At 41.8% G+C, this 23,239-nt stretch overlaps 1 protein-coding gene and 1 long non-coding RNA gene across 5 annotated transcripts in view; one reads left to right on the top strand and one right to left on the bottom strand.

Annotated features, from left to right (window-relative positions):
* Positions 1 to 16,695, top strand: part of LOC112447824 (uncharacterized) — a 109,562-nt gene extending 92,867 nt beyond the window's left edge. Inside the window, exons 3-5 of one of the 3 annotated variants that reach the window (XR_009495628.1) lie at positions 2,955 to 3,766; positions 4,691 to 4,738; positions 12,495 to 16,695. This is a non-coding gene — a long non-coding RNA (uncharacterized lncRNA). Of the gene's footprint in view, positions 1 to 2,954; positions 6,160 to 12,494 lie in introns of those variants that run through there. The other 2 variants (XR_009495629.1, XR_003036085.2) reach the window with 2 other exon arrangements.
* The window catches only part of FRMD3 (FERM domain containing 3), a 343,971-nt gene that overhangs the window by 48,959 nt on the left and 271,773 nt on the right, over positions 1 to 23,239 (bottom strand). The gene's annotated exons all lie outside the window — the stretch shown is intronic.

Here is a 23,239-nt window from a genome sequence, read left to right on the forward strand (position 1 = left end):
AAATATTTTGCATCTCGTGCATGTAAAATTTTTTTCTTACTTTAACTTGTTCCCACTCTTTAAGTTACTTTTCAGAGATCTTAAGTATGATTCTTTTACCCTCTTTCTTCGGGGACCTTCAGCTTTTATTTAGAGGGAAGGAACCTAGCAGGACCAGCATCCCGTATTATCCCAACCATTTCTGTCTACCTTGCCCTGTTCTACCCAGAAGTGTGGCTACATTTCAAGAGGAAGAAACAAAGGGAAGCAGAGCCAACCCAAGGATTCTGGGAGAAACTGCACAAGCAGCTTGTTCTTGTTCTAGGCACTGCACTCACAGACCCGACAGCAATAGCACAGCATTTGGATGCCCTTGAACACCCTTCCTGTTTAGATTTGTCTTGTTTGTTTGAAGAATCAGGAATGCATGTCTGGGCAGTGACAAGAAGCTAAAGAAAGCAGCAGATATGTGTGAGGAGAGGAATTGATTTTCCACAATGAGATGCCAGAAACACTGATAAATCAAGCAGAAGCCACAGCAGAGGAAGAGAGTTCAATGATAAGAGCTCTTCATAAGCCTGGATTTCATGTCTGCTTTGGGGACAAACTTCCTGGCACAGATTTGAGGCAAGGGAACAAATCTGTCTTTGCTTTGTGCGTGACTGGGAGCTACTACATGACTTGGAACCCTAGGGCATCTGAAAGTGGAGACAATAAATCTTCCACGGGTGTTAGGACAAAGAAATGAGACTGAGTATATCAACTGCCTTGCGTAGTGCTGGCTCCCAGTTGATGAAGGAGAACTTAAAGGAGTTACAGAAAGTAAAAGTAAAAGCACAACCTCTGGGTTCTAATCCTGGCTGTACCATTTATCTGACTTCAGCTTCCATGCCTGTAAAATGAGCAGAGCAAAGGCAGGACCTATCTCCCAGGGCTGCTAGGAGGATTAATGAAGGTGATCCACGAGGCATGTTCAGATCAGGGGCTATCACAGGAATTACTCAAGAAAAATTACTGATTTTTTCCTAACACATGCTCTCTCCTTTACTCAAGGGAAAGACTGAGGATTTTAAATAGTCTGGATTTTCTCCCTTCTGTCAGCTATCTGTTTCTAACATTTCTAGTTACTTTTCCCTAACTAGGAAACAGCATTGCAGGCTGTTAAGTTTACCTGACCAGCCCTGTGACCTCGGGAAAGCTATATAAGCTTGTTGAAGTGTAGTTTTCTGCCTGTAAAATAGTACTGATGTTGACATTCATGTAACTGAGTGCCTGATAAGTAGCAGGCACAGTAAATGCTAGCTACTCTATCATCATCAATATCATGTACCTTATTAGTTATTTTGAAAACTAACAGCTTTCACAGGTGTAGTGGATTTGGCTTTTAGTTAAAATAGTTATGGAGATTCACTGAAATTGTAGCTGACAACTCCAGTTAGGAAGATAATAAAAAGTTATTACACACATTAAATGTTCTTCATAATAAATTTAGACATCAAGTATCAAGAAACTGATTGTCTCAGTTTATTTGATCCCTAAATTTATTTGATGTCTAAATTATTTGAAAATCCTTGGCACTGTCACATATCATATTTATCATATAATGAAGTATAATAATGTTATAAAATATTTTAATAATATTTTGTGATACAATGGGTATATTCTTGGACATATAATAACAAGAAATGGAAGCAGTTCCCAGCACCACTAAGTGACAGGGCTATTCGACCAGGTAGTCAGTCATTTGTATAATTCAATTTCCTCCTTTGTAAATAAAATGAGACAACATTATGTGTCCTATCCGTTTCGAAGAAATGGTCATGAGTCTCAAATTATAGTAATTCATGGAAAAAACTCTGAAAATGTGTAAGACGGTTTGGCATATTGGATAATCTTCCTCTTATTATCTCCCTTATCAGATGAAGCACTCATTGAGTGTCTCCTCCCTGTAACACAAGAGTACTGCTCGGTGGGGCCAGTCATCACATGCAGTGGTGGGACAAAGGCCAATAAACCTTCTGGAGAATTACAGCTGCAGACAAAACAGAATTCCAACAGCGCAGCTGGGCTCTCCTCAACACCACTGTGGGGAAAGAGAACACTCTTCACAGGAACTTCATGGCTATAACAGAGCAGCGGTCCCCAATCTTTCTGGCAGCAGGGACCTGTTTCGTGGAAGAGAGTTTTTCCACGGATGGGAAGGGATGGTTTCAGGATGACTCAAGCTCACTACATTTATTGTGCACTTTATTTCTATTATTATTACATGCGCTCCACCCCAGATCATCCCTGGAGGTTGGGGACCCCTGCTGTAGAGGATTCTAACATAGGACTCATCTGTTTCCCTGACCATCCGATACACTGACAACTGCGGCATCTCTAAATAGGGAGCTTATGTGAGCTGTGTCAGAGAGGGACAGACAAGAGAGGGAGAGACAGTAAGAGAGTCAGGAAGGGCGGACGGAGTGTCACAGTGCTCTGTCTGCTCAGACCACTGGTGATGATTTCTAGACAGGCAGGAAAAACAGACTGGACGTTCCATCAGACACTGCTCTGCTTTCACTTCCTGCCTCCTTGTGTTCTGATCCTGACTTTTTTACCCCAAATGTACAGAATTAATATTCTTGAAAATAAATCTTAGGTGGTAGTTATTATTATCAGAAAAGCACTACCTTCACAGTGCAGGGAAGTAGAGAACAGGTAGGAAATCGGTGGAGGAGATCCCAATAGTCCTCAAAGGTGACAGCCCAGAGAAAATTGCTGCTGACATGTGCTCTGTTTCCTACCAGACCTGCAGGAGTTTTAAGTTCAAAGGGTTGCAAACATGGTTAAAATATTTACAAGTTGGTGAGGCCTAGAGAAGTCATAATGGAGTATGAAATTTTAACCTCAAAGCCAAAGATACCAATGTGTTGTGCTATAAATCATTCTGTGTGATGTTTTGAAACTTTTAAAACTCTATTTTTTCTTTACAGTACTAAAATCAGCTATCACTCCTTTGACAAAGGTCTGTATAATCAAAGCCGTGGTTTTTCCAGTTGTCATGTACGGATGTGAGAGTTGGACTATAAAGAAGGCTGAGCACTGAAGAATTAATTGATGCTTTTGAACTGTGGGGCTGGAGAAGACTCTTGAGAGTCCCTTGGACTGCAAGGAGATCCAACCAGTCCATCCTAAAGGAAATCAGTCCTGAATATTCATTGGAAGGACTGATGATGAAGCTGAAGCTCCAATACTTTGGCCACCGATGTGAAGAGCTGACTCAGTGGAAAAGACCCTGATGCTGAAAAAGATTGAGGGCAGGAGAAGGGGGCAACAGAGGATGAGATGACTGGATAGCATCACTGACTCAATAAATATGAGTTTGAGCAAACTCCAGGAGACAGTGAAGGACAGGGAAGCCTGGCATGCTACAGTCCATGGGGTTGCAAAGAGTCAGACACAACTCAGCAAGTAAACAACAACTCACTTTCTGAGTGCTATTTACCAAGATCTGAGCAAGCTCAGTTTGCCCATGCTCTCCCTCCCCCTTCTCTGACAGAGTACCCCTGAAGGGCTGCTTTAGAAGATTCTTCTTGAACACAGACAAGCCTGCATCCATGTGAGCCAGTTCACAAACTGGATGGCTCGTCTTTCATTCATCCAACAGATATTCCCTGAGCACTTAAGTGTGCTAGGCACTGGCCCAGACACTTGGAATACAGTTGAGTCTGAGCCTGATTATGGTCTTGGCCCCATCCTGGAGGATGATACAGACGTGCAACAACTAAACCAACACACAGGCAAGGTAACGTGAGTGCTATGAAGGGAATAACAGGATTCATCATTGATAACTTGGCAGGAGTAGGGTTTTAGGTGTAAAGCTTCAGATGGAGCTGTTGTGGAAAGATTATCTTAGGGTGATAGTTTACCCTACATCTGAAGAGGAGACAGAAGGATCCAGTATTGCAAAGGTACCTTATCATATACTGAATGCTTCTCTGTCATACAGAAGTTTATTTAGGGGTTCTTTTCTGGCCCCCAAGTCAGAGTTTTCATTACTTTTGCTTTACAGTGATGATAGGTTAGCAGCAGGCTTTCATATAAGCCCTTAATATACATTCTCTTGGGGATGTTGATCTTATTTTTCAGAGTATCTGTCTTTTTCATAGTAAAAAAAAATATATATTTTCTATTGCTATGGGTCAATTAATACTCATGACAACCCTGTTAACTAGGGTTATTATCTATAAATTTTACAGATAAGGGAACAGAGGCTTAAAGATTAGGAGCTACTTCCTACAAAAATAAACATCATACCCTCCCCCAAACACACAGCATCACCCTTTTTCTAGACAGTCACCCAGCCTGTCAATTCCACCTCCTAATTCTTCTTCCTCACCCACTTCCCGGTCCTAGCCACCTCTTTGGAGTCTGATGCAGCTGCCCTTTCACCCTCTGACACATCCATCTCAGAGCATCTAGGTACAAAGAAGGTTTTTTTAAACACTAATCTGTTCACTTCACTCACTTAAAACTGTCAGATAGCTTCTTTCAGACATACCCAGCAGGGATTTTCTTGGAACCTTTAGCTCATAAATTTAGAACAAAAGCTTAGTGATAATTTTTCATGGACACAGAATCTTAACAACTAAAGACTGATTTCATATACTTAATGGAAAATCTAAAGATGAAGAACAATACACAGCATTTGCTTAAATTACCTTCACAGGTTCCAAAGGATGATGCTGGAAACATCTCTAGATCTTCAGGAGAAAAGGTATTACTTTTTGAAGTGAATGAGCTTAATGTTTTGTCTTCTAGGATTCTTTTTCTTTTCATTTTCTGGTATTCCAGATTCTACCAGTTAAATCAAAGAGGAAGGGCACCCACAGTGAGGTGAGGGGCAGGATAAGCCTAACTCTATGGAAGCCTGAGAAGGAGCATGAGATGCTCTAGCTGCAAGGAAATGGGCATCTCGGCCTCAACCAGAAAAGTCATGAAGGACCCGCTGAAGACTGAGAATCACAAGGCTTGCTGACAACTGTAAGAACGTCCCACAATCCCTCATGTTTTCCTAACTTTCCAGTGAGATGTGGATCTGCATCTTATTTACAAACAAGAAAGAGCATATCATTCCAAGCAGTCAGCTTTCCATAAGAAATAAAAGTTAAAAAAAAACTGTTCATGAGAAGACAGATGTATTGCTGGGCTTCTACCTCTATCTTCCAAAGAATGAATTTAGTCCCTGCCCCTCCAAAATTGACTCTAAGATTCCTGAACAAAATGTTTAAAATGAGCATACTCTGTTTGAATAGGGAAATGTTTATATACTGAAAAAAACAGAAATAGAGCAAAGAATATAAAAAAACTAACAAGTTATTTTTAAATGACATAAAAAGCCTAATGTGCATTGTACTTATATGAGTTCTCAGTGGAAGCAGGTTAGAACTCTGAATTTTTTGTTTTATTCCATAGCATGGCTTATATGTAATCTTAGAGCTTAGGGTCAGGAACAGAAAAGTCAGCTAGAATGGCTCCCCTTCCATTAACCATCCACCCTTTAGTGAGAAGATCCCAGGCATCATGCAGGGAGGGGCATGCAGTTAGACCAGACATGTAAACTGATGGTTAGAAAGAGGGGTTTTAGGAATCAAATATAAGTGGCAGCTCCAGAGCAATGGACAGCAGAGTGGTAGTTACCAGGAGCTGTGGGAGTGGGGATGTGGAGATGCTTGTCAGGGGATACAAACTTACAGTTGTTAGATTAACAAGATCTGGGGATCTAATGTACAGTATGGTGATTATAGCTAGTAATGCAATATTATATACTTAAATATTGCTAGTAGTCGATCTAATGTTCTCACCAAAAGAAAGAAATGATAATTATGCTATGGGAGGGAAGTGTTAGCTAACTCTATGGTGATCATCATTTTGTACCATATAAATGTATCAAATCAATACACTGTACATCTTAAATTTATACACGGTTATATATAATTATATCTCAATAAAAAGAATAATAAATGCAAGATTGAAAGAAAAGAAAGCTATTAGTACTTTCTTCAGAGCCAGGAGCATGTCATAGGGGAGGAGCCACTTGACAAAACAGTATGGACTGAGCCGGTGGAGCAGAGGAAAATTGGAAGAGCAGTCCCAACAAAGGAAACAGCAGAGGGTCCTGTGTGGGTCAGCAGTACTGGGTGGGGGGTGGGTGGAGAGCTGTAGTCACAGAATGATGAGAGGGTCAGGCAGGACCAATGGAGGGAAATATGGTGAGTGTGGACCAGATTGTGAGGACCCATGAACACCAGGGCTGGACTCTGCTCTACAGTCAATGGGGAAAGTTCTAGAAACTATTTTAATAAAGGTGATGGCTCCAGCAGGAGTTTATAGAGGATGGGTTAGATGAAGATAAATAAGGAAGACACTGCAATGTCTCCAGAAAGAGAAGAGGGGACCTGTAATGAAGATGTAACTGCAGGCTGAAGAGTTGGGGCAATGTCAGTTACTCCTGGGATGGACTTGACAGTGGTGGCCGAGTCGATGCGGGCATGGGAGGGGTATCAAGGCAAGGATGGCTTCCGGGTATCTGGCTGGGGCAACTTAATGGATGTTCTGTCATTCACCAAATCAGAGCAGGGGCAATTTGGAGACTGGGATTTGAGGAAGGAAGAGAACATGAGGGTAGTTGTAAGCCCATTAAGTTTGATGGGTTAGCTGTGAGCAATTACATGGCATCCAAGTGGAGGTGGCCAACAAGCAGAGGAGAGTGCAGGGTGGCAGCGAGGGGCTGGGCACTAATACAAGGAGGCTAATCCAAGAGAAACAGAGAAGGTCAAGGTCACTCTCATTAGTGAAAACACTGCATCTTGAATCCTGTCTCCTTATTCCAAGTTCAGTGGTCTCCATTTCCAAACAGCAGTGAAAAGCAAGCTTTACTGTCTTCCAATAGTGGTTAAGATAATGTTTTAAAATAACTGATTAATTCACTCATACTCACAAAAGTCCTGGAAGCCTTTTCTTGATCCTCAGCCCAGACAGCAAACTTAACCCACCCAACAATAAAACCACCACCACAAAGACTTTAACTGTAAATTTCATAAACCATTCTCCAAGACAGAAAGACCTCCCCCAACTGCAGACTGCTCAAAAGGATCCACACTCTAAGTAAAAGGAAAACCAAAGGGGTCACAAGTAGAGGAGAGTGTGAGATAAGAGACCTAATCTGCAAGGATCAGGTAGCATTCATTGACAGCAACAAGGTGCCCCCTGGTGTCATCATCCAACAAGCCACCCATTAATTATGCAGATGCAGAGTTGTCCATTCCCCTCTTATTCACTGGCCCATGGCACACCTAAAACCCTGTGAATAAAGATATGGCCTGAATACCTATAGATATCCTCTGTAGGATGGTGGTAACATGAAGGAAATCTTCCAGAGCTCTCCATACATGAAACCAGAAGAAAATCTCCCACAGACATTGGACAGGGACTAGGAATTTCACAGCTATAATGCATTCTTTGAAAAAATGTATGAGGAATTTCCCTGGAGAAGAATTTAACCCATCTCTCTGACTAAGACAACCTATAACTTAGATTTTTCCTTCCATATAAACAAAGAGCTTTTCCCCTGTCCTGGTCAAACCCAGGACTTAAAGTTTTGAGATGTTCCATAACTTAGATGTATCAAGGCAATTTATGCACAATGCAGTTTTGTCACATGCCAACGTAGGTACCTGAGGTATTTTTGGAAGAAATAGGTGCCAGTGCTGTCCTTACTGGCCCCAGTTAGCACAGCTGCCTCCGGTCTGTTTAGGATTCTCAACCAAGAGTCTATTTCCTCTGCCTCTGTACAGGGTGAATTTGTTTTCTCATCACTTCTGCTGTATTATTTCACTCCCTCCAGGCACAAGTCACAATTACAGATAAACCATTTTTGTCTGAGTAGAGGAAATTGAATTGGGCTGCATTAATAAATGGAGCTCTATTTTTTTTTTCCATATTTCCCAACAGCTTTACAAATGGTATTAAGAATCAGGCATCTGTGTCTCTCTGTGGGAAAAAAAACCAGGCTTTTTTGGAACTATGGACTCCTTATGTTGCTGCTCTGTAACCAAGGAGCTAAAGGCATCAAGTCTCAGTCCTTCACCCAACACAGCAGCCCAGAGCCTCTCTCTCTTGCATTTTAATTATATGCTCAAGATGAGAAACACAAATGGCCAAGAAATGCAAGAAAAATGTCTAGCCACTCTAAACCACTTTACAGTTTTGTAAAGCTACAATAAGAGACATTCATATATATAATTTGGTGGGAGGTAGGAGAATGAAAGATACTTTTGTATATTTATGTGATTAATAATGTGTATATGTTAAAATTGTGACTTCCTTCACTCTGCATGATAGTCTCTAGGTCCATCCATGTCTCTGCAAATGGCACAGTTTTGTTCCTTTTTATGGCTGAGTAATATTCCATTGAATATATGCACCACATCTTCTTCATCCATTCCTATGTTTATGGACATTTAGGTTGCTTCTATGTCCTGGCTATTGTGAATGGTGCTGCAGTGATCACTGGGGTGCACGTATCTTTTGAAACATGATTTTCTTCAGATATATGCCCAGGGTTGGATTGCTGAATCATATGGTAGTTCTATTTTTAGTTCTTTAGGGAACCTCCAAACTGTTTTCCATAGTGGCTGTGCCAGTTTACATTCCCATCAACAGTGTAGGAGGGTGCCCTTTTCTCCACACCCTTTCTAGCATTTATTGGTCGTATGTTTTTTTATGATGGTCATTCTGACCAGTGTGAGGTGATGCCTCATTGTAGTTTTGATGTGCATTTCTCTAATAATTAGTGATGTTGAGCATCTTTTCATGTGTTTGTTGACCATCTGTATGTCTTCTTGGCAGAAATGTCTATTTAGGTCTTTTGCCCATTTTTTGATTGGGCTGTTTATTTTTTTGATATTGAGCTGGTTGAGTTGTTTGTATAGTTTGGAGATTAATCCCTTGCATTTGCTTTATTTGCAAATATTTTCTCTCATTCTGAGGGCTGTCTTTTTGTCTTGTTTATGGTTTCCTTTGCTGTGTAAAAGCTTTTAAGTTTAATTAGGTGCCATTTGTTTATTTTCATTACTCTAGGAGGTGGGTTGAAAAAAGGTTTTGCTATGATTTATGTCATGGAGTGTTCTGCCTATGTTTTCCTCTAGGAGTTTTATAGTGTCTGGCCTTACATTTGGGTCTTTAATCCATTTTGAGTTTATTTTTGTATATGTCAGAAAGAGAAAAATGAGTGTTGTGTAATATCGCTTATATGTGGAATCTAGAAAATAACATAGATGAATTTATTTGCAAAGCAGCAACAGACAGACATAGAGAACAAAGTATGGATACCAAGGGGGAAGGAGGAGTGGGATGAATTTGGATTGAGATTGTCATACATACACTACTATCTTTTAAGATAGATAACTAATAAGAACAGAGAGCTCTACTCAATGCTCTGTGGTGACCTAAATGGGAAGAAAATTTTAAAAAAGGGGATATATGTATTGTATAGCTGATTCACTTTGCTGTACAGTAGACACTAACCCAACACTGTAAAGCAAACTATAATAAAGATAAATAAAAAATTAAAATTGTAGGGGACTATTTAATATCACAGAGATATGTTATATTTTAGTGAAAAAGCAGATTACAGAACAGTATATCTAGTGTTTTCTGATATTTATTAAAAATATATAAATGGGTTATATACATTCATACAACAATTATTTTTTGACTTTTCATACTGTTCATGGGGTTCTCAAGGCAAGAACACTGGAGTGGTTTGCCATTCCCTTCTCCAGTGGACCACGTATAGTCAGAACTCTCCACCATGACCTGTCTGTTATGGGTGGCCCTGCACAGCACGGCTCATAGCTTCATTGAGTTACACAAGGCTGTGATCCACGTGATCATTTTGATTAGCTTTCTGTGGCTGTGGTTTTCATTCTGAAGGCTGTAAGACTTTAGGTCTTGCTTCTTGGTTTTTCTAGTAGTCATGTACAGATGTGAGAATTGGACCATAAAGAAGGCTGAGCACCGAAGAACTGATGCTTTCGAACTGTGGTACTGGAGAAAACTCTTGAGAGTCCTTTGGACAGCAAGGAGATCAAACCAGTCCACCCTAAAGGAAATCAACCCTGAATATTCATTGGAAGGACTGATGCTGAAGCTGAGGTGCCAATACTTTGGCCACCTGATGCGAAGAGCCGACTGATGGGAAAGGACCCTGATACTGGGAAAGATTGAAGGCAAAAGGAAAAGAGGGAGGCAAAGGATGAGATGGTTAGATAGCATCACTGACTCAATGGACGTGAATTTGAGCACACTCCAGGATCTAGTGAAGGAGAGGGAAGCCTGGTGTGCTGCAGTCCATGGGGTCGCAAAGAGTTGGACATGACTTAGTGACTGAACAAAAATAAAGAATACCATAGTTTGAACATAGGGGATTTCAGATTCCTTTTAAATCTTGGATTTGTGGCTTCTGTATTTTCCAAATTTTTTACAATGACTATATATACTATGACTTTTGATTTCAGATTAAAAACCAAAACAAAACATGTTTGACTTCTGGCAAACCCTAACCCTAGGAAATCATTCTCCTTATAGACTTTCTTTTACGTAAACAAAGGCTGTCCTAGCTGCATTTAGAATTCATTCATTCATTTGTTCACTAATTTGGCAAGCATTAATTTAGCTCCTACTGTGTATCAGAACATCTCTAAGTGGTGGGTATAATGTGGGGATAAGGCAGGCAAAGTTTTTGCTATCATGGAGCTAATGTTTTAGTTAAGGAAGACAGTCAACAAACAGGAGGACAAATAAATAAATTTGAAAGTGCTTAAAAGTGCTAAACACTCTGATGAAAATCAAACAGGGTGGTGGCATAAGAGAGAACAAATGGTTCTCTCTTAGGTTTAGAGAACCACTCAGAATTTGGTACTTAGGGTTTCCAGGGAACTGAAAATGAGGTAAGACTTAAAGAAACAGCCAATCATGCACAGATCAAAGGAGAGGCCCTTCTAGGTAGACATATCAGCTGTTCAAAGACCCTGTGGTGGGCACAGACTAAGAGGACCAGCGTGGTAGGAACACAGAGATTCAAGAGGAAAGCAGTAGAAAATGGTCTAAGGTGGGTAGAGGGCCAAGCATGAACCTCAGAGGCCAAAGTGAAGAGCTCAGATTTGAACCTAACTAGATACAAGTCAGACACGACTGAGCGACTTCACTTTCACTTTTCACTTTCAGGCATTGGAGAAGGAAATGGCAACCCACTCCAGTGTTCTTGCCTGGAGAATCCCAGGGACGGGGGAGCCTGGTGGGCTGCCGTCTATGGGGTCGCACAGAGTCGGACACGACTGAAGTATCTTAGCAGCAGCAGCAGCAGATACAAGTTTCACTTGTAAAAGATCACCCTGGCTGCTGTGTGGAAAACATGGGTGGGGGCAGGGGACAGTGCAGAAGCAGAACTATTGTTATCTCCTGAGGGAAATAAGAGTGCCTGCAGCCAGCATGCTGTGGTGGCCATGATTCTGGGGCGTATTTGAAAGTGAATAGGATTTTGCAGATGGATCTGACAATTTTGTATTTCATGACACCACTGGCCAGTGGGAGAAGATTAACCAGAGAAGATGGGCATTTAAAATCAGACCCATCTACTCAAGATGGGGCCAGTGCTGGGAAAAAGTGTTTTAGGGAAGAACAGAACATTGCCCTGAGAGACATGAGACAGGAAGGGAGCTCCATGCAGGCTGTCTACCAGCAAAGTATGGTCCAGCCCCAGGGAGACGCGCCTTCAAGGTCCTGGAGGCATAGATTACCAGGGCTACCACCAGGGCAGGGACTAAGGAAGAGAGCAAGGCTGGCATATGGACTAGGAGAAGACCAGGCAGGGTAATAGAGAAAGCAAGACTCACATCCTGTGCCACAGAGCTGGGCTTCATCTTATTCATCCCCTCCCAGAGTAGGATGGGATTGGCCCTGGAGTCAGGGGTGGAGCTAAGCCTGCATTTAGAGACCAAATGCTGTAGCAGAGGGGCTCAGGCAGGAACTGATGAGCCCAGAGATCACAAGAGCCATTATCTTTTTTCTAACATGGATACTCCTGCTTTTAATGGCAAAATCCAGTCTGTGTTCAGGTATCATGTGGGTCATCCTCATAACCTTATTTATTTCTCTTTAAGCCAGAGCACTGACCCATTTTAAAATTTTTTTGTGTGCTGAAGTGGAGATTGGGGGGTTAAAAAGTTTCAAATTGGACTTCTTTTCTAGCAGGAGACATTAAAGGATGTGAGGGCTCTTTTAAGTGAGGAAATGTTCATTTTATATTCCCTTTTAAGCTAGTTGCTATTAATTTTCAATTTCATGCTGGAAGTTTACAATTTACAAAAAAAGAAAAAAAAACGTAACCCTGCTTTTATAGATTATTGTGCCACATGCTTACTGTTTCATTAACCACATTTAAAAAATGTTTATACTTTTTCTTTTCTGAGGTAATGATGAATGATCCAAAAACATGTCATTAAGAAGAGCGGGAATGTGGGGAAGCACCAGTGAAGGACAGAGTGCGGAGGAAACTTAGAAGCCATCTCACCATGTTTTTAAAAGAGGAAATAAGATCCAGATACTGCCAGTGTCCAGCATGTTCCAGAGAAGAAGTAAATCCTTATCAAGTGAATGAATGAACTCCAGGCCTCTAAAATCTCTAACCAATGCTCTTTCTACTACCAGAGGATCCCCACTAAGGTTGTGTCCTGCATACACTCAGAAAGTAGAGTCCATCTCACTCCTGGGCATATATCTGAACAAAAATATTATTTGAAAAGATGCATGCACCCACATACTTATAGCAGCACTATTCATAACAGTGAAGACATGGAAACAAGCTAACTGTCCATCAGCAGATGAATGGATAAAGAAGATGTGGTACATATGTAAATGTAATGGAATACTATTTGGCCATAAAACAGAATGAAATAATTCCATTTGCAGCAACATGGATTAACCTAGAGATTAGCATACTAAGTGAAATAAGTCAGACAAAGAAAGACAAATACCATATGATATCACTTATATGTGGATCTGAAATATGGCACAAAGGAACCTATCTACAAAACAGGCTCACATAGAGAACAGACTTGTGGTGGAGGACAGGGTGGATTGGGAGTTTGGGATTAGCAGAGGGAAACTATCATATATAAGATGGATAAACAACAAGGTTCTACTGTATAGCACAGGGAACTATATTCAGTGTCCTGTACTAAACCAGAATGGAAAAAATGTGAAAAATAATACATATATATATATATATATATATATATAATGAATAACCTTGCTATACAGCAGAAATTAACAACACTGTAAATCAACTATACTTCAGTAAAATAAATTTTAGACAAAGAATGTGAAGGATGTTGAAACAATAACAACAATGACAAAAAGAAAGTAGAGTCCAGCACTCATGTAAATCGGGGACTCTGGGCAACCGCAGAACAATTCAGCAAGAGTGACACGGCATCTACCGAAGAGCTTGGCTAAAGTCTAGACTGTGCTTGGGTGACTCACCCCGGTTGACTAGCGTGGAAGACTGAAAGTATGTAAAATGGCATGTCACCCCTGTAACTAGAGCAGATAGATCTCACGTCTATTTTAGGAATCTGGAGTTTTGGCATGAACAGGGATTTCAGAGTTTCAAAAACAAGCCCTTCATTTTATTCTTGGTGGACTCATCAGTAAGATCTAGAGCAGCTATAGCCAAACTTGTTTTTGGGGGAATATGTTTGCTCATACTTAAGAAAAAAATGAGTATTTCTAAATCAGATACATGTACAACCATCAATTCTTTAAAAATATATATTTATTTCTGGCTGTGCTGGGTCATCGTTGCTGCATGGAGTTTTCTCTAGTTGTGGAACGGGCTACTCTCTGGTTGTGGTGCACTTTGCCGTGGCTTCTCTTATGGAGCATGGGCTTTAGGCGCGTGGGCTTCAGTAATTGTGGCTCACAGGCTTAGTTGCCCCGTGGCATGTGGGATCTTCCCAGACCACAGATCGAACCCATGTCCTTTGCATTGCAAGGTGGATTCTTAACCACTGGACCACCAGGGAAGCCCTGTGTACAGCTCTCTTGATGTATTATAAGCTTTATAAAATCTACACAATAGAAATTGTCTGAGGAGGTGATAAAAGCTAAATCTCTAGAAGTCTGAATAGTCATTTCCTCCACCCCAGTGGGCCACTGGGGAAACCCATGGTCTGGGAGCAATGGCTCCAGGGCCTCCAGTTCTCCATCAGCCAAACCAAGAGGAAGGCTGCCTTACTTTGCAGATGGCATTGGGCATGCACCCCAGTGGACACGCCCAACATCCAGTCTTGTGCCAACCAACCAGAGCCTCTTTGCTGAACCCTGGCCATACTGTCCTAGACCTACCTTCATATCAGCCTGGGTATCATAAAGCGTATTTACTTAACACTCACTACCAATCTGCTAATAAAAACATGAGAAAATAGAATCCCATGCTGACTATGGAATCCAGAAAATTACAGCCTCTCTTTTCTAATGACAATGGCTTAGCAATATCTTCACTTTTCTTCTCCTGCGGTTTCTTAGAGATGGTAGTGGGAGTGTTTTCTTGTCCAAATGCCAAAGCAGAATATCTTGCCCGTCACAGACCACACTGGCTGTCACAGCTGCTCACACTGACGCTCTCGCCTGGCTCACATCCCAGCGCTCAAGGACCGCGACCGAATTACTTCATGGGACACTTGACTGATATTTTTTTTTAACCCCAGCTGAAGCCTTTAAAGCAATTAATTATTAATACCTAAGTGCGGCAGCTAAGAGCCAACCTGAGCAGGAGCAGTGATGTGGGAAGCTCCGAACTGAATTGCTTTCACTAATAAGACAAAGATTCTCAGCACAAGACAATGAGTAATTAGAACTAGGCCTGGAGTGAGCTATTCTTTATTTAAGAGATTCAGCTTTAAAAATCAGAACATGATTCCCAGAGGGAGACAGCCTTCCTGCACGAAGGCTGTTTGCCCTGCAGCCTGGCTTTTTCAGGAATTCTTTTTGGTGGGCACCTCTGTCCACAGCCTTCCCACCATGGGGGCCCCGGGGAGGCAATGCTCCCAGTGGGCTGGACATTTCTGAGGAGACATTGGGTCCTGGCAGGCTGTGACTGAACCAAACGCTCAAACCCTGCCTTGAGTATGCAGCAGCTCTTCTTACCACTCACACAAGTTCCCTACGCTTACATAGAGTAAGATGTCTCTTTTGATAATTCATTTGATATGACTGAAAACTAAATGCAGCTCCCTAGTTAATGGTTCTGTTTTCACAAGAAGTTGAACTGTTTTAGATGTGTTTGATGTCATGCAAGACACCGAAGCCAGGAATCTGGTAATCAGAACCTGCTCGCAAACCCAGACGTACCTAGCTCTGCGACTTTGGGCAAACTGTGTCCTCTCTCTGGGTTTTCTCATCTGTAGATTCCCAAAAAAAGAGACCATGGGTTACCAGCCAGTTTGCCAACACTTGGGCTAGAACATCCTTAACATTCCTTCTAACCTCCAGAAGCTATGAAAAATATTCCTGTCTCCAAGTTCCCATTCTCATTGCGAAAGACCTCAAACCACAGTCCGGGAATTTGACCTTGACATTAGGCAAAAGAATTGAAGAATTTAGAGCTAGGAATCATTTGAGTGGTTCAGTTCAGTTCAGTTCAGTTCAGTTGCTCAGTCGTGTCCGACTCTTTGCGACCCCATGAATTGCAGCACGCCAGGCCTCCCTGTCCATCACCAACTCCCAGAGTTCACTCAAACACATGTCCATCGAGGTGGTGATGCCATCCAGCCATCTCATCCTCTGTCTTCCCCTTCTCCTCCTGCCCCCAATCCCTCCCAGCATCAGAGTCTTTTCCAATGAGTCAACTCTTCACATGAGGTGGCCAAAGTACTGGAGTTTCAGCTTTAGCATCATTCCTTCCAAAGAAATGCCAGGGCTGATCTCCTTCAGAACGGACTGGTTGGATCTCCTTGCAGTCCAAGTCTTATCTTCTTGTCTTAGAGATGAAGAATATGAGGCTCCCAAAAGTGGATGAGCTGAGAGCAGAGCTTGTGTTTCTCACTGCTGCAAGGCATTAGTGCAGAAACAGAACAGCTATCCACAGCCCTGCTGTGTTTATGCCGAGGAGTGGGATATGTCTTAAAATGAACGATTTAAGGGATTTAGCCAACTACAGAACTGAGATGATGCACACACTGTTGGCATCGTATGATGTAAAAATACAAAATCCTGGCAAGATAAAAACACTTAAATTGCATCAGGAACCAAGCATTTAGCTTCCTTTCAACAATGTAAACACTTCAAATTTCAAAGATCTCTTTCAAGTGAAATGAACTTCAGTTCAGTTCAGTTCAGTTCAGAAGCTCAGTGGTGTCCGACTCTTGGCGACCTTACGAGTACGTAATTCATCAGAAGATACCAGAAACCAAAGTTCCAAAGATGACACAAACTCCAAAGAAAAGCACAAAGTGGGGAAGGTGGAAGCTTTGAAGAGCTTGCAAGAGTGAATATGCAGAGCTCGCTCAGGCTTTTATTTATTCCCCTGAATTGCTCTTGGCATTTCCTACCCTAGAGGAGCTGCCAACCCAGACTTCTTGAGTTCAATAAATGTGATAAGGAATTCTGAAATTTGGCTCTGCAGTTATAAATAAAACCAGAAGCTGACCTCTGCTCTGCTGAGGCTCCTAGCTCCTGTGGAAGCAGGCTTGGCTGCTGTGGGCTTATTAGCAGTGGGAGACTGGGGCCATAACATGGAAAAGTTTGGGAGAGTCCAAACCTGTGCAATGCCAAAAAGATGCTTAAACAGTATTTTGTGTGAGTTCTAATTCAGTATGTTAACCCATTTGTCCACGTTTGAATTAAATATTCTCCCAATTCACTGTTTGACCTATAGTTCAATTTATGATACATTTTCATGCTCTTACGTTTTCAACATTAAGCAAACAAAGCAGGAATTTTAAAAACTGCACACACAGGATGACTGAAATGGCATTAAAATGGATACGGAAGAAAACTGTTAACACATTGATTGCCTCTAGGAGGTGGGACAGTCTGGGAGGTAATTTTTTTTTTTTTTTTGCTTATTTATGCCTTTTTGTACTGTTCAGATTTTCTAGAAGATGATGAATTAGTTTTATAATAAGAAAATACAAACAAACAGTAAACCCCAAACCCAACGGCAGGGACAAGAGCCTGTGCTAACTGATCTGCTATCACCAGGTAGCACTAACTATAAGGGGAAAGGTGAGCCCATTGGATTTATAAACAGTTCCTGGTGTTCGATGAAACATAAAAGAAATTTCTGATGGACAATTGCATCACCACAGTGCACATCCTGATATACCCTAAGCCAAAAGGAAGAAATTACTTAGGACATGGTGGGAAATGGCATGGAAGAGAGACAGTAACACACTGAGGAAATGGCCAGGGAACTCGATAAAGGAACCAAAGAGGGAGAGGAAGTTTCATATGAGATAAGCAGGGAGGAGACCAGACTCAGTGGAGGCAGTGTAACCATGGCAGCCTTGGGCTGTTAGACATTCCAGCAGTGATGGGATTGGAACAACTGTGTAGGGTATGTGAGGCTCTGCCTGGTCTGGTACAGAAAGACCTGCACATGGAGAACACAGTCAGCCCCATGGGTCACCTTTTAAGTGTTAGGGTGGAGTAGGGTGGTCACGAGTACGGCATGCTTGATGAATGAGAACTGTACTTTTTTATATGCTCAAAATGCCTTCACAGGTTCACATATAGTTTTTTTAGAATTTCAACGGTGCCAACTTAAATCACTTATGGTTAGGGCTAAATACTATAAATAATCCTTAAAACACCCCACTTCCCCCTCTGCCCACACACAGTCACATCCATGACATATATGTGCATTTACAAACATACACAGGAACAGAGCTAAAGGGTGGCTTGGGAGATTTAGTTTTACCATCTACTTAATTCACATCTGTTCTGTGATATAGATACTTTTCTCAATCATATGCAAGTGCAGGTTTAAGCCACCATCACACCAACCACATTGCTACTCGCAAGGCACTCCTTTATGGAAACTCTGGTTTCCCCACTGTGCTTCTGTTTTGCCAGCAAGAGGGTGTCAAACATTTTCTACTCTTATTAGTTGTATCTATCAAGAAGATGAAAGCATGGTTTCCTGCCTATTGAACTATGCCAACTTGTACCATCGCTCTGGTGGACAGCAATGCATTCCTCTTCTCTACCATAATCTTTTTTCCTTAATGAAAAATACACTCTACTAATAAAACATGCGAGCATTTTGCTACCTACACTGTGGGGACCTTATTCATGTGAAAATGTCATTTTCACCTAGAAAAATGCTCACTCTGAATTTTTCTTCTTAGGAAATTTTCGTAAACTCTAAGGGGCACTTTTTAAATGGTTTGTTCTATTCATCTCAAGCTTTCCACAGCACTAATCTACTGGGATCCTGTAACCAAGCAACTTTGGGGTGACACTGAAAACGTTTCTGTTGCTTAGTGATGCCTAGGAACTGATTTTGTTTTTTCTCTACTCAGACACAGCCAGCCTCACAGCTGATCCTCCAGCTGTTGTTTGAGTGGCTGGGGTAACATGTTCTCACCCAGAACACTGCTGAACTCATCTGGGCAACAGTGGGCAACCCCAGCTATCTTTGGGAATCTTGAAGTTCCAGGAAAAACAGAGACTGTCAGGACTTCCCTCGTAGTCCAGTGGTTAAGAATGCGCCTTGCAAAGCAGGGGACACCAGGTTGATCCCTGGTCCAGGAAAATCCCACATGCCACAGAGCAACTAAGCCTGTGGGCCACAATTACTGAATGCCTGTGCTCCTCAGCATGTCTTTGCTGCTTGATTTGGCTCTTGCTGAGACATAAAAAGTGCTAAAATATCACAATACAAGGATAAAACTAAATTCATCACACTGTATCTGCCCAGAAAGAGAGCCCATCCACAAAGTGGAGGCACCTTTGTTGAAAGCTGTATTCTCTGCCTCTCTTCTCTTTATATATCAGAGATATTTGAATCTATTACATTATCTACTTATCCCTATGAAATATCTAAATTCCACTACCTGATACTCAAAGACAAGACATAGGAAGCAGGATATGACTCTAAAATAGTAACTAAAATATAAAGGTATCAAGAACACAGCTGTGTTCCCTGTGGGAATTATAACTTTGAATTTCACAGTACCTAAGACAATTTTGCTCTCGTCTTTAGATTGGGGAGTTCTTTCTATCTGCTGGACATTGAACAATACAGTTGTTTCTACTTCTTTCCCTTTTGAGTAGATTCTATATCTTGGAAGTTACTATGATTTGCTTGGTTTCAAAACCCACAAAGATGCTCCATAAGGCAAAAGTTCTTCTAGAAAAGAGAATTTTATTAGATATTTACAGAGCTATTTTGGACTTTTCATGAGAGAGACCTATCAGTGTGACTTTACAGCTGGTGAAAGAATTTCTGTAAAGTCACACTGATAGGTCTCTCTCATGAAAAGTCCAAAATAGCTCTATAAATATCTAATAAACAAAAATCCACTCCAGTATCCTTGCCTGGAAAATCCCACAGACAGAGGAGCCAAGTAGGCTACAGTCCATGGGGTGGCAAAGAGTCAGACGTGACTTCACTTTCACTTTTCATAATGCATATGTCTCTTGTCCACACAGTTGTAATGTTAATGACAAGGTTAGTATTTAGCAATGGAACTTCACTATAGAAAATGAAGCAAAATGGAAGTTTCTAATTAAATGTAATTAAGGGTCCAGGGGAAAGCTTACCCAAGCTCCCCCTTACATCTGGGATATTCTGATGTCATCAATAGTCTGGTTTCAATACTCTCCATGGTAACTGCTCTTCCAGCCTTTATTCCCATCTAGACTTCCATGTCTACAGATGACACAAAATCACAATCCCAAGCTTGGATTATCTTTTCTCCCCTCCTCTTCTCCATTAGCCACATCTTCCTTCATTCAATCTTAAGCTAATCCTGATGTCCAGAAAAAGTGATTTCCACTCCAAACAATCTTCCAGGCATATAGGAGGAAGCCCAGAAAAATCACTGGTGAACAGAAACAAAAGCTGCTTTTATTGTGCTTTTGGAAACATACAAAGACAGAGAAGGCACAGAAAAATGTAGACCAGCAACATGGATCCAGGGACCCTTGGGCTAAGAACATTAATTTAGCACACAGCTTACACAGTGAATTGTTGAGACAGAGCATAAAGGCCATTATAACAAATCAGTTCAGTTCAATTCAGTTGCTCAGTCATGTCTGACTCTTTGTGACCCCATGAACTGCAGCACACCAGGCCTCTCTGTCCATCACCAACTCCCAGAGTTCACTCAAACACATGTCCATCGAGGTGGTGATGCCATCCAGCCATCTCATCCTCTGTCGTCCCCTTCTCCTCCTGCCCCCAATCCCTCCCAGCATCAGAGTCTTTTCCAATGAGTCAACTCTTTGCATGAGGTGGCCAGAGTACTAGAGTTTCAGCTTTAGCATCATTCCTTCCAAAGAGAGGAGCTACCCCGCATCTGAGGTCAGGGGCAGCGGCTGCGAGGAGCTACCCCATGTCCAAGGAGCGGTGGCTGCGTGGGCACAGGAGGGCTGAGAGGAGCCACTCCACATTCAAGGTCAGAAGGGGTGGCGGTGAGGAGATACCCCTCGTCCAAGGTAAGGAGCAGTGGCTGCGCTTTGCTGGAGCAGCCGTGAAGAGATACCCCACATCCAAGGTAAGAGAAACCCAAGTAAGACGGTAGGTGTTGCAAGAGGGCATCAGAGGGCAAACACACTGAAACCATACTCACAGAAAACTAGTCAATCTAATCACACTAGGACCACAGCCTTGTCTAACTCAATGAAACTAAGCCATGCCCGTGGGGCAACCCAAGATGGGCGGGTCATGGTGGAGAGATCTGACAGAATGTGGTCCACTGGAGAAGGGAATGGCAAACCACTTCAGTGTTCTTGCCTTGAGAACCCCATGAACAGTATAAAAAAGCAAAATGATAGGATACTGAAAGAGAAACTCCCCAGGTCAGTAGGTGCCCAATATGCTACTGGAGATCAGTGGAGAAATAACTCCAGAAAGAATGAAGGGATGGAGCCAAAGCAAAAACAATACCCAGTTGTGGATATGACTGGTGATAGAAGCAAGGTCTGATGCTGTAAAGAGCAATATTGCATAGGAACCTGGAATGTCAGGTCCATGAATCAAGGCAAATTGGAAGTGGGCAAACAGGAGATGGCAAGAGTGAACGTCGACATTCTAGGAATCAGCGAGCTAAAATGGACTGGAATGGGTGAATTTAACTCAGATGACCATTATATCTACTACTGTGGGCAGGAATCCCTTAGAAGAAATGGAGTAGCCATCATGGTCAACAAAAGAGTCTGAAATGCAGTACTTGGATGCAATCTCAAAAATGACAGAATGATCTCTGTTCGTTTCCAAGGCAAACCATTCAATATCACAGTAATCCAAGTCTATGCCCCAACCAGTAACGCTGAAGAAGCTGAAGTTGAATGGTTCTATGAAGACCTACAAGACTTTTTAGAACTAACACCCAAAAAAGATGTCCTTTTCATTATAGGGGACTGGAATGCAAAAGTAGTAAGTCAAGAAACACCTGGAGTAACAGGCAAATTTGGCCTTGGAATACGGAATGAGGCAGGGCAAAGGCTAATAGAGTTTTGCCAAGAGAACGCACTTGTCATAGCAAACACCCTCTTCCAACAACACAAGAGAAGACTCTACACATGGACATCACCAGATGGTCAACACTGAAATCAGATTGATTATATTCTTTGCAGCCAAAGATGGAGAAGCTCTATACAGTCAGCAAAAACAAGACTGGGAGCTGACTGTGGCTCAGATCATGAACTCCTTATTGCCAAATTATAACAAATGGTTCTTGTTATTATCATGCTATGTCCAAAAGGGGTACAGAGATGTCTCCAGAGGCCACCATCCTTTGTATCTTGTACATTTTCCTTCTACTCATGGAATTTGTGGCATCCAGTTGCCCAGTCCTGTTTCCAACCCTGAAAATTCCTTTCAGGGAAAGAGTTACTAAAATCCCTTACACTTCAGTATGAATCAGTTGCTATGACCTCCCCCATGGATATTTGCATGCCAGTTCAGTTCACTTGCTCAGCTGTGTCTGACTCTTTGCGACCCCATGAACCGCATCACGCCAGGTCTCCCTGTCCATCACCAACTCCCAGAGTTGACCCAAACCCATGTCCATCAAGTTGGTGATGCCATCCAACCATCTCATCCTCTGCCATCCCCTTCTCCTCCTGCCCTCAATCTTTCCCAGCATCAGGGTCTTTTCCAATGAGTCAACTCTTCGCATCAGGTGGCCAAAATATTGGAGGTTCAGCTTCAACATCAGTCCTTCCAATGAACACCCAGGACTGATCTCCTTTAGGATGGAGTGGGTGGATCTCCTTGTAGTCCAAGGGACTCTCAAGAGTCTTTTACAATGTCACAGTTCAAAAGCATCAATTCTTCAGCGCTCAGCTTCTTTATGGTCCAACTCTCACATCCATACATGACCACTGGAAAAACCATAGCCTTGACTAGCCGGACCTTTGTTGGCAAAGTAATGTCTCTGCTTTTTAATATGCTGTCTAGGTTGGTCATATGCCAAGTCATGTTCTTTTATGGGCTGAAGAATTTCCCCCTAAGGAAGGGATTCTTGAATTAAAACTTCAGGTGAAGTTCATCTCTTGGGGACAGAATGACCCACCCTCTTGAAACTGCCCAGTATCCAGATTTTAAATGTCATCATAAAGTTAAGGAAAAGCCTGTTATGTTAGGGTTCATGGTTCTAATAATGTTATCTTATGTGAATTTTTAAAAATTTACTTTGAAATTAATGAGAGTGAAATTTGCCTCACCAGGGTGTGCATCAGTGTGGTAAGATTCTTCCCTGAAGTAAGTAAAGCCCTTAAAAAAAGAAACCTAGAAGTACATATATTATATCATTTACAAATATAACAACTTTGGGGCTGAAATGGACCCTTTATATTTTAGCTTGTATTAAAACTGTCAAACAAGGCCCTGTGGAAAAGGGAATAAGGGGATATAAAAGCACTGAGGCAGAAAGGGGATGACTAGTGTAGAGATATTTATGAAGAATTTTTTATAACCACCAAT

This window comes from Bos taurus, chromosome 8 (genome assembly GCF_002263795.3).
Source record: "Bos taurus isolate L1 Dominette 01449 registration number 42190680 breed Hereford chromosome 8, ARS-UCD2.0, whole genome shotgun sequence".
In the NCBI taxonomy this organism is placed as follows: domain Eukaryota; kingdom Metazoa; phylum Chordata; class Mammalia; order Artiodactyla; family Bovidae; genus Bos; species Bos taurus.